Source organism: Pistacia vera, unplaced genomic scaffold (genome assembly GCF_008641045.1).
Source record: "Pistacia vera cultivar Batoury unplaced genomic scaffold, PisVer_v2 Contig341, whole genome shotgun sequence".
In the NCBI taxonomy this organism is placed as follows: Eukaryota; Viridiplantae; Streptophyta; class Magnoliopsida; order Sapindales; family Anacardiaceae; genus Pistacia; species Pistacia vera.
The window spans coordinates 1,019,861-1,030,045 of NW_022196159.1; the positions used below are offsets into that span (position 1 = coordinate 1,019,861).

Genomic DNA, 10,185 nt, shown 5'->3' on the forward strand with positions numbered 1-10,185 from the left:
GACTTATCATTATTCATATCTAACCATCATTTGATAGAGAGACTTTCATTTAATTGAATGGTCCTGATTGATTGAGTTTAGTTTATCACATGCATCAGTATAATAATACTGTTCCTGAACAATAAGTACATAAAAAATATATATATATATATGTCTCCATACAAAGTTAAGTTGCTTTGGGGTGAGGGTGGGATACCCAGGTCAGGTCCCACCATCAGATCAATGAATATGTGGGCCACGTGTACGGTACGGAAGTTGGGATACATTAATGACTCTGTTGATTTTTAAATATTATCATTCTCTTATTATAATCATGCATTTAATCATAACATAATTGTTATTAAAGAAATGGTGAATAAGGCAGCAGAGAGCAGAAGCTAACGTACAAATAACAAACGACGAAACCGACTGTGGGGGGGTGCATTGGCAGGTTCAACTGTTCCAGTCCAGTGGCAGTGGGTAGTGTGGTGGGAAAGAAAGTCGGTGAAGCTAAGCCAAACAAATCAGAGATAATTAATTAAATTAATGGGTTTTTGCGTAGCTTTTGTCTGTTAAGCACATTCATGGCTGAACTAAGCACGAGGTCAACCACTAAAAAGTATCTCTCCTCTCTCTCTCTCTCTCGTGCTGAACCACTTAATTAAGTTTTCCTCCATATTCTCAACTTATTATTATAAATTGCACTCTTTTCCCAGCACTACTTCCAGGATTGATCTTGCATTTTGCAAGTGAAGTGAACTTGTGTCATGTTTTATTCAGAAAATTGCAGAATACATAACATGCAGACAAGATGAAACCTTCACTGCGAGTAGTAAGAAAATTCACAAGGCAATAATTTATTATATGTCTACATAACAAAATAAAAAATCACAAGTTACAGACAATGAGGCGTGGTAAGAGGTTATGTCTCAGATCACATGTGAAGAAAAAGATATTCAACTGATTCTTCAGTGGTGTAAGAAAGCAATTGTTTTTGACACTAACCTAATTTTTAGGACTTCACATGGAAAATTTTCTATTTAATTTTGTGGGAAAAATACCTTTGGACTTGTATCCAACTAGTAGGAGCTTTCTTCTATCACGTCCGCTGAAGTAATTATATGATCCCAGTAACATAATTTTGCTCAAGAAGATGCCAGAAACTTCGACCTTGATATTACTTGTAGATACGTATCAAAAAAACTTTCACCAAAACCACGATAGAAAAGCACATAGGAGGAATTTGGGTTCAGCGGGTTGATCATTAAGAGGATATTGTTAGTCCCTTAATCAGTCTTAAGGTATAATGAATGATAAGAAAAGCAGACACGTCAACACAGGTCCCCTTTGATTTGAAGCAGATAAAACACATGCCTCTTAACAAGGACTATTATTCATTACAAACTGACAATAATTCACAGTTCTGTCAATCTGATAACCACTTAATCGTTAGGCTTTCTAAAGAATCTAAACTTTACGCATATGGGACCATCACAATTCACAACCTCAGTAGTAAAAGAGGAATATCTTCACTGTTTCTTATTCTCAACCTGTTATCTTTTTTTCTTTTTTCTTTTGAAATCTCATCTCCTAACCATCTTTCTACAGGGTCCCTCCCCATACGTATATCCTTAGATTAAGACACCAACCAAATCAAAATTGCAGGTCATCATTTGAAATTATGCTGATTTTAAGCTCATTGAAAAGGGAAACAGTAAGGGTCAATTACTAGCTCTACAAAACCAATTAGGGAGTGTGCGTGCCGTTTGCATATGAAGGAAAGGAGGAGGGTCCTCGGCCTTTCTCCAGTTCCACATGTTGGTTGGCCTTGAAGAGAGATCCAAACCCCACTTTGAATTTTTTTTTGTACATTCAAAAGGGTATTCATATTATCCAAGGCTCAGGATTGCGTTTGTACAATCCTTAATGATGATACAAGCTATTGGGCACATCTGATTCCAATTATCCCAACTAACCAGTTTCTCTTACCATTTTAACTAAACTAAATGGAACTGTTCCTATATGGGCAGATTTACAACAAAAAGATACTATTTTCTGACGAGTCCCTGTCTGTCAATTGGTTCCACTGGGTACCCTCATGATAATTTCACTGCCAAATTATGATAAAATTATAAAATTCAGGCAACAGTATGATTAAAGCAATTGATTAGATAGAAGATTCTTCTCGTTTCTTTCTTTTCTTTTAGATTTTTAATTTTTTGGTTTAATTGTAGTCAGAGCTAAATTGTTGAACAATTATATTAGTGGGGACAGTTATATTGCATAAAAAACAAGCACATTCTTAGGGAATACTATCCTTTCATTGGAGAAAATTCCTCTTCTTGTTCGGCTATGGTCACGGTCACTGACCACTTGGCTCGCGAATTGAGAGGAGCTCCATCAAATGGTTGTTTATGGGCTATTCAAACAGTGACGCCTCTCAGACTAAAGAGGTCAATGGTCCTCAAAGAGATTCTTTGATTTAAGCACTGACTGAAAATGTTTAGAATTCATGAATTTGAGCAACTACTATACCCACTAGAGGTATACTTAAAAATACAAGTTCGTCGCAGGCATATAGATGCACAAACTTGAAAGAGAGAGAGGAATCTTCTAATCATTTTTACTTTAGAACTAAAAAAAAAAAATTCCCCCACCTTAAGTTCTTGGATCTTTTGGGTGCTGTGTAACAACACAGAGTGTCTTTAAATTTCTCCATAACCCCCCGAGATTTTGATCGTCCACTCATTGAGAAGGGAAAAGAAAGTGGTGTGGTCACTTTGCACTAAATTGGCCTTTCAAAAAAAGCAGTGTCAGGATGTAGCTTAAGCTGGTCAAAAGAAGCTTGGAAAGGAATTCCTGATTTTCTTTAATGGTGGAACCCAGTTTGGTCAGAATCGACATTACAATACAATAATCCCATTCAACTATTAACATCAACAAACATCCACCAAGTAAACCACCAAACTTCAGGACAAGTTTACTATTTACACCAATCTGAAAAGAAAGAGACACACCGACGACTCCATCTCAATTAAACAGCAGTCGCTATCTCTTTTCTTTTTTCTAATATATATATATATTCACACCAATAATATTATAGTTACAAAGAAATCTTACAGAGATTTTCATACAAAGTAATGTGACAAAAAATAAATAAATAAATGAAACAAAAAATCAAACTTATTATATTCACTCTACAATTTATATTTGTAAGATTTATTTGTAAGTGTAGCATTACTAGTATTCATACACTGATTTTTGTGATTTCAGAAAACCATAAATACTGATTTTTGTGATTTCAGAAAACCATAAATTATGACAACGGCATTCATTTATAGCCATTAAGGGAAAAGACCTGGGTGCCAATCATGAAATTGGAATGTTACAAGGAAAGTTGAGATCCACTAATAAAGTGACTTACCATCACAACTGCCAAAAATTCATTGTGTCAACTGTTCACAAGCCCACAGAAAAAAGGCGTGTGTGTTGAATGGACATACAACCAATTGAGCTTCAGGTCAAAACTTTTATGAACAGGAATCTAGAAAATCTGTAATTTTGTGCAAAACCAGACAATTCCCCATCGAATACAGTAACTCAAGAATAAGAGGAAGATCCAGGAGGAATTTGACTTCACTGACAATGGTGATTTGCAAAGCAACTAAGCAAGTATGAAAACACAAGGTCCTAATCAGTTCACTTCCAATATAATGGCAATCATATACTGTTAACAGAAATTTATGACCACTGATTCTTTCCCAGTGAACAAAGAGAATTAAAAATTAGAATTCACCTATAATGACTATAGTAGTATTTGAATGATTTGAGTAACTATTGTAGCTATAATCTGTAGGAACATCAACAAAGTAATTATGACCACTGATTCCTTTCCCATTGAATTTGTATATATATATATATATATATATTCAGTTAAGTTATACCTTACAGGTTACCAACACTCTGAAAAGAGCACCAACACATTACTGTGCCTCTCCTTATATCATTTATTGTTTCATTACCGTATATGGCTACTAAAATATAAATTAAATGACTCATCGCTAGAAATTTCACAATACCATGAATGATGAAATTCACAATGAAGAAGTTGGAAATGCTAGTCAGGGAGCCAAGCGGTTGATTTTCCATAATAGCTTTCCATTTACTTCTTGAGGAGAATATTGCAATCTGGTCAAAAAAACATTCATTACCAATGAATAAGGCATCCGTCCTTTAAAATAAGCACATTTATTCAACACTGTCTTATTGGCTACAATACTACTTAAGTTTTATTCCATTTCACAAATGAATGGCACATTCTCATTCAGATATTGCAGAAAACATTTCAGTTTTAGAGAACTTCTCCAATATGGAAAATAGAATATTTTTTCTTCTAATTGAAAGTTTAATTAAAATAAGTTATCCAGTGTCGTGTCTCCATAACAATAGCAAGTGATCATTCAGTAGAGACTGGAAAGAATAAGATAATAAGTAATTCTATGTGAATTTGGATCCAAGACCATATTATTCTGCATAAAGCAGCACCTTCTCTCTCCACCTTTGAATGTGCGGGGATTGAGACCCAAAATTAATTTAGAGCTTGAATTTGCTTCATTAGAACAAGTAGTTTAAAATCAGAGAGCAACTAAATGCACCCTCCACTTTGAAAGCACACCTAATTCCATGGGTTGAGAAGAGTGTGCATGTGAAAAATCAGAGTGGTGGATTTAGCCACACTCTATAATCACAAGTTAATTGCAACAATTGTTAACAAAACCAAAGCAATAAGGAATTAAAAGATCCACCAAAAATAATTTAGTTTGGAGGTGTTTCTTGCAGTATAGGATTGGAAAACCATAGGGAGTTCAATTTACTCCCATTCCAAAGAAACTAATTCATCCAATACGTTGTGCTAAACACACCATTACAGTCTTAATATTATGGTTCATATATGACAATTCTATTGAACCCAAACTGGAAGAGACTTGACCCAAAGCCATTCTACTCATTCTTACACATTTATTTAGTATAAGGAGAGAATATATAAAACCACCTGTCATGCAAACGAGATTTTTGTCCTTGCCAAAACTCGAAAACCTGGTTGAAGCCTGTATCCTCCCAGTGTTTGGTTTTGGAATAAACTTCTGCCAACAGGAAATAATAATTAAAAAATAAAAATAAAACAAAAGGTTAATATGAAATTTCTCCCATGGAATACTTCCTCTTTCTCTTCTTTGCCCTCGTAATTAGAAGGGTAGTCAGGAAGAACTTCATATGATTGCCATTGGATATGGTCAACAATTTGACCTAAGTTTTGAATTTTAATGTTAAATTAAAGCAAAACAGCACTTCTGGTTTACAGGAAATATTTTGTGAAAATGTGACAATGGAAAACATGGCTTGGAATCAGTGGAGCATACTGATGTAAATTAAATTTCATGGTTAGAAAATAATTGTCCAGCACAATATAAAAAAAAAAGTGGGATGCAAAGTAATAAACACTTTTACACGCTAATGCTTACCCATCAGAGAATTTTTCCTCTATCTTTGTATTGCTGATGTAGAACATGCCTCCAGGAATCACAGAACTCTGAATGAAGCAAAAGTGATATCTTATTTATGTTAACATATCATGTAGTTTTTAATATCTAGCAGAATGGATGACCAAGTGTATACCTGTTTGCTAACTATTGCTCCGATCTGACTTCCTCCGGGACGGCTATGGAAGGACTGCTCAGATTCCTCTTCAGAAACTTTGGTCACACATCCTTCCTCTTACCTGCACATCAAAGTGAAACATTAAAAATGGTCTTAAGACAGGGAGATTGTCCATATGAAGTGCTGCTGTAGCACATTATGAACAAACTCTGTTCTGATAGCAACGCACCTTCAATTTCATGTAAAATTTTTGTAGATCCGTAAACACCTAATTAAATTGTCTAGAGGTCAAGGCATCAAGCACTATATTCCATATATGTCCACAATAATATTTAATACCGAAAAGAATTTTTTTGCTTGCTCCTGGTTTACATGTCTACAATGCTAATTAGCATGACAACCACTCCATGGCAATTTCACATACCAAGCATTAGAATTAGATGTGACAGAGTTTGTCAATTAACGAGGCATGAACTCCTAAGACCTAAATCACAAGTCTGAACTCAAGAACCCAACTAACTTTCTTTAACCAACTTTTGTGCACTGTTACACATGATTCAGATTAAGTGCCTTAAAATTACTTTTCACCTTTTAATTTTACTTTTCATCAAGTGAAATGACTACCTTGCATAAGGATTGTGAAGTAAAATGACCCTTCTTTCGAAAGCTTCTTAATGACCATGGTGAGGATAAAGCTAATATGCCAAACTCGGATTACCTGCCGGTTTAGACCTTCCCAGTAGAAAGAGAGATGCATGGGGATTTTCAGATAAATCATGTGCCTTTTGACTTTCATAATTGGTGTACCTGCATTAGTAAGGAGTAGGAAGAGGGTTGGTAAAACATTTGAATGGAGGGAAAAAAAGAACAAATGTGGAGTGCAGCACAATCAATGCAGTAATGGAACATCACTGACAGACAAAGCCATCCTTATCAACTCCTTCAGTAAGACCATTCTGAAGAGCTGCAGAAAAGTAACATAAAGAAGAGTGAATTAAAAGGGGTCAATAAAAACCACATAGCATGTCAAGAACATTAAGTTAATTATTTTTTCAATCATTTTACAGAGACCTGATGGTATTGAAAAATTAATACATTCACAAGGCAGCACAGTGACAACATTATTGATCAACTGACAAGGGGATACAAAGTTATAGTAAATTGTTGTCTATGTCTGTAAAGCCGGGACAGCTAAGTGTAGAACTGTTTGCAGGTTTTTACCCAATACCCTTTAAAAGTCAAAAGCAATATTGTAACCCAGTTGGTTAGTGAAGCACATTCAACACCATAGATCATCTCTTGATAGATGCTAGTTTATTGCATGGCAGACAAACCAGTGTTCCAATTCACATTATCAACTCCAAAGAGCAACAAATTCAGCTACGCAATTGTAGGTGTGAAGGTATGATTACTTCAACTTCAACATTATGTCTTACGTATTATGCACTGTTTAAAGAAAATAAATATTTAGATGTCAAAGATGTAGCTAATTCACTGGTATATGAGCTTTAAACATTGTCCACATCATATTGAATCCTCTTTATAGATGCTCGAGATTTTATCATAGAATGCATAAAGAGATCATGGTTAGCATGTCAATTCACTCATTTAGGTTAATCTTATGAACAGAGTTACTATTTATGGATAAAAAAAACCATGAAAGAAGAGAAAGTTACAGTTTTCCATCCTTGCTAGCAGTTGACAAGGCCATAGCATTTGGTTCCTTCAAGCCGGCAGCCATTGCATCATCAAACCACTTCTGAAACTGCAAAATGAAAGATTGACTTTATGACTTATGATGAGTAGATTTGAAAGTTATTATAACAATGGCTAAGAAAAATTTTCTCAACCTCAAGGCAGCAGTAAGTATTGAATTAATGTGCGAGGTTTAAGATATTGTATGAAATGAATGACATGCTCCACTATTTTACTTGAACTCATACCTGATCAATGGGGTCAGATTCCACTGCTCCTCAAGGAACTCGGAAGAAATATAATTTTCTCTCAGAGGTGATATACAATTCGGGGAGGCTTTCCAATTCGCACAACATAGAAGTTCCAGGATATGGTGGAAGCTGAAGCTTATATTTATCTGAATAGCTGGAGGGACAAATCTACCACCTAGAAAGTGGTGTGGGCCACTAAATTTCTTTGCACACAACTTTGGGGCAGTTAAAGAAACCTAGAAAACGCAAAAGCTGCATTAATAAGACAGCTTATGAAAAATAAAAAGTACAATTATGGGTATACCCTAAAATTAAAACTGCATCTTCTAAAAGAGGCTAGTTTATAAATTAAAACTGCATTCTTCCAAAATTTTGTGGCTAGCTGATGAATTTAAACTGCATTCTTCTAAATATTGAGGCTACAAAATCAACTAAGGCTCCATTGCAGACATACCACATGTCAGGTTTAATGCCTTCACCACCAGTATCTCCTTCTTCAACATGCCACCCAGACGGAAATCTATAGAAACAATAACTGGGTGCTTTTGTGGTGTTTGATCATGACTATGTAAACAAACCAGTCTCTGAATTAGATCATTGAAAGGTGGCCTTGGGGTGCCTGAAGGATTTTAACAAGTTGAAGTTAGATAAACACTAAGATCATACAAGGTGTTTCTAGATAAGAAAAATGGCCCTAACCAATATAGCCATTAAATCCTTCTTAATTTGATGCAATTCATATATTGGTACTCTATATTGACTTTTTTTTTCTTTACATGAAACTGAGAAGATATATAATAAACTTGCAACATGTATAAAGTAGACCAGTTGCCACAAAGATATGAAAAACAATGGGGGAGAAAATACTACAAAACCAGATCATTCGCATCCAAAACACTGCTATGATCCTGTAAAATCAAAACCCAGGTATATAATTAAGTTGTGCTCTATTGAACTTAAACTTTAAAAGAATTCAAGTAGTTGTACTTTATAGGTTGAGTTTTCCTGGTGGTACTATAATTTCATACCATATAATACATGTGTGCACATAGCAAGGATGCATGTTGAGAGAGATAACCATAAAATGAAATACTACTTGGTTATTTAAAGGGACTCGAGTAAAAGGTTAAGTCAGTCTTCAAAACCACCTTAACGTGTACTCTTACCAATACTATTACATCTTCTCACCTGCCTATCTCATCTACCTCTCATATTCTGCTATCAGATATCTATGTGGATAACCTCAATGAAAAGGGCAATAGACTAATGGTATCATTAATTTTAGATAAATGCTGTTCATCAATAAGAACAGAGACTTAGAAAAACTACCATGAAAAGAGAAGCCGAACAATGCATCTACAAGAATATCATAGTCCTTGGACAAGTCCAAAGGCAAATCTTCCACTGACACGAAAGGTATTGACAGTGATTCAAGCTACAATTCACTACATCAAATCAGAATCCATACAAATTATATTAACCAACCTGTCAAAAAACTTCACTCCAGTATCACACCATACCTGTGTAACCAGACCAGTATAAAGTGGCTTTGGCGTACGCTTCGGATAACAAACAAAAGGTTTGAATCCAAAGTGATGCAAATGACGAGCAGCTACCAAACCATCACCTCCATTGTTCCCTGGACCGCAAATTGCAAGAACGCGATTAAACTCACTTGTTATAAACCTGTCAAAAAAATTGTCCACATAAACATGACGTCATAAGCAAAATCAGCTAATATACATATATATATATATATATATAGTTACCTCAGCTATGGATGTTGCGACACTCAAACCGGCCAATTCCTACAATTACAAGAATGATTCTTATAATCATATAATTGAAGTTATTCAGCAAGCTATAGAAAGGAAAATTAATGAGGCACCAAAATAGTGAAAATAAATTAAGTGTCACCATAAGTTGATCAACGCTAAAGCCGAGAGGGCCCATGAGAGTCTCATCAACCTCGGCAGCTTCTCGTTGCGTGAGGTAAGATATAGAGTGAGAATTTTGGAGGCTTGGAAGCGATGACATTGCACCGGATTTTGAGCAAAACGTACGAATTGCAGGAGATGAAACCGGACGGAGATAAACCTAGATGAAGAGTTAGTTGGTGAGTTAGTGATGTCAATGATAACAAAAGAAAAGGAATGAGATGAAGAAGATAAAACAGTGTTACCGAGAAGAGATTGGAGAGAGAAGGCGAGGAATTGAGAATGGAAGAGTTATAGTAAGCGAGAGTGAGAGGGAGTGCTTGGCTAAAAAGCAAGCATGTCATTCTCCGGCTTTTGCGTATAACAGAGGCTACAGACCACATTATTTTCTTCAAGTGTTTAGTGCTTTTGGGCTTGGGGTTTATTTCCACGCCATTGATTTTAATTATTGGAAAATCTTAGAAAAATTAAAAAAATTTGATTATTCTAGATAATGTTTTGTGTTAGTATTTGTCAGATGTAAGAATAGATGAATCCAGAAAGGATCCATTAATTAATTTGAGAGAAATTCAAATACAATAATTTAACTACATAATTAACTTCTCAACGTCTATTAATATATATATACTGAATATCCATATAGGTGGATCGCCACGTGACATATT

General features: G+C 35.1%; 1 pseudogene; it reads right to left on the minus strand.

The window, feature by feature from the left end:
- Positions 1 to 3,672: 3,672 nt before the first annotated feature.
- On the minus strand, positions 3,673 to 9,916 carry LOC116138520 (annotated as a pseudogene).
- Positions 9,917 to 10,185: the final 269 nt, after the last annotated feature.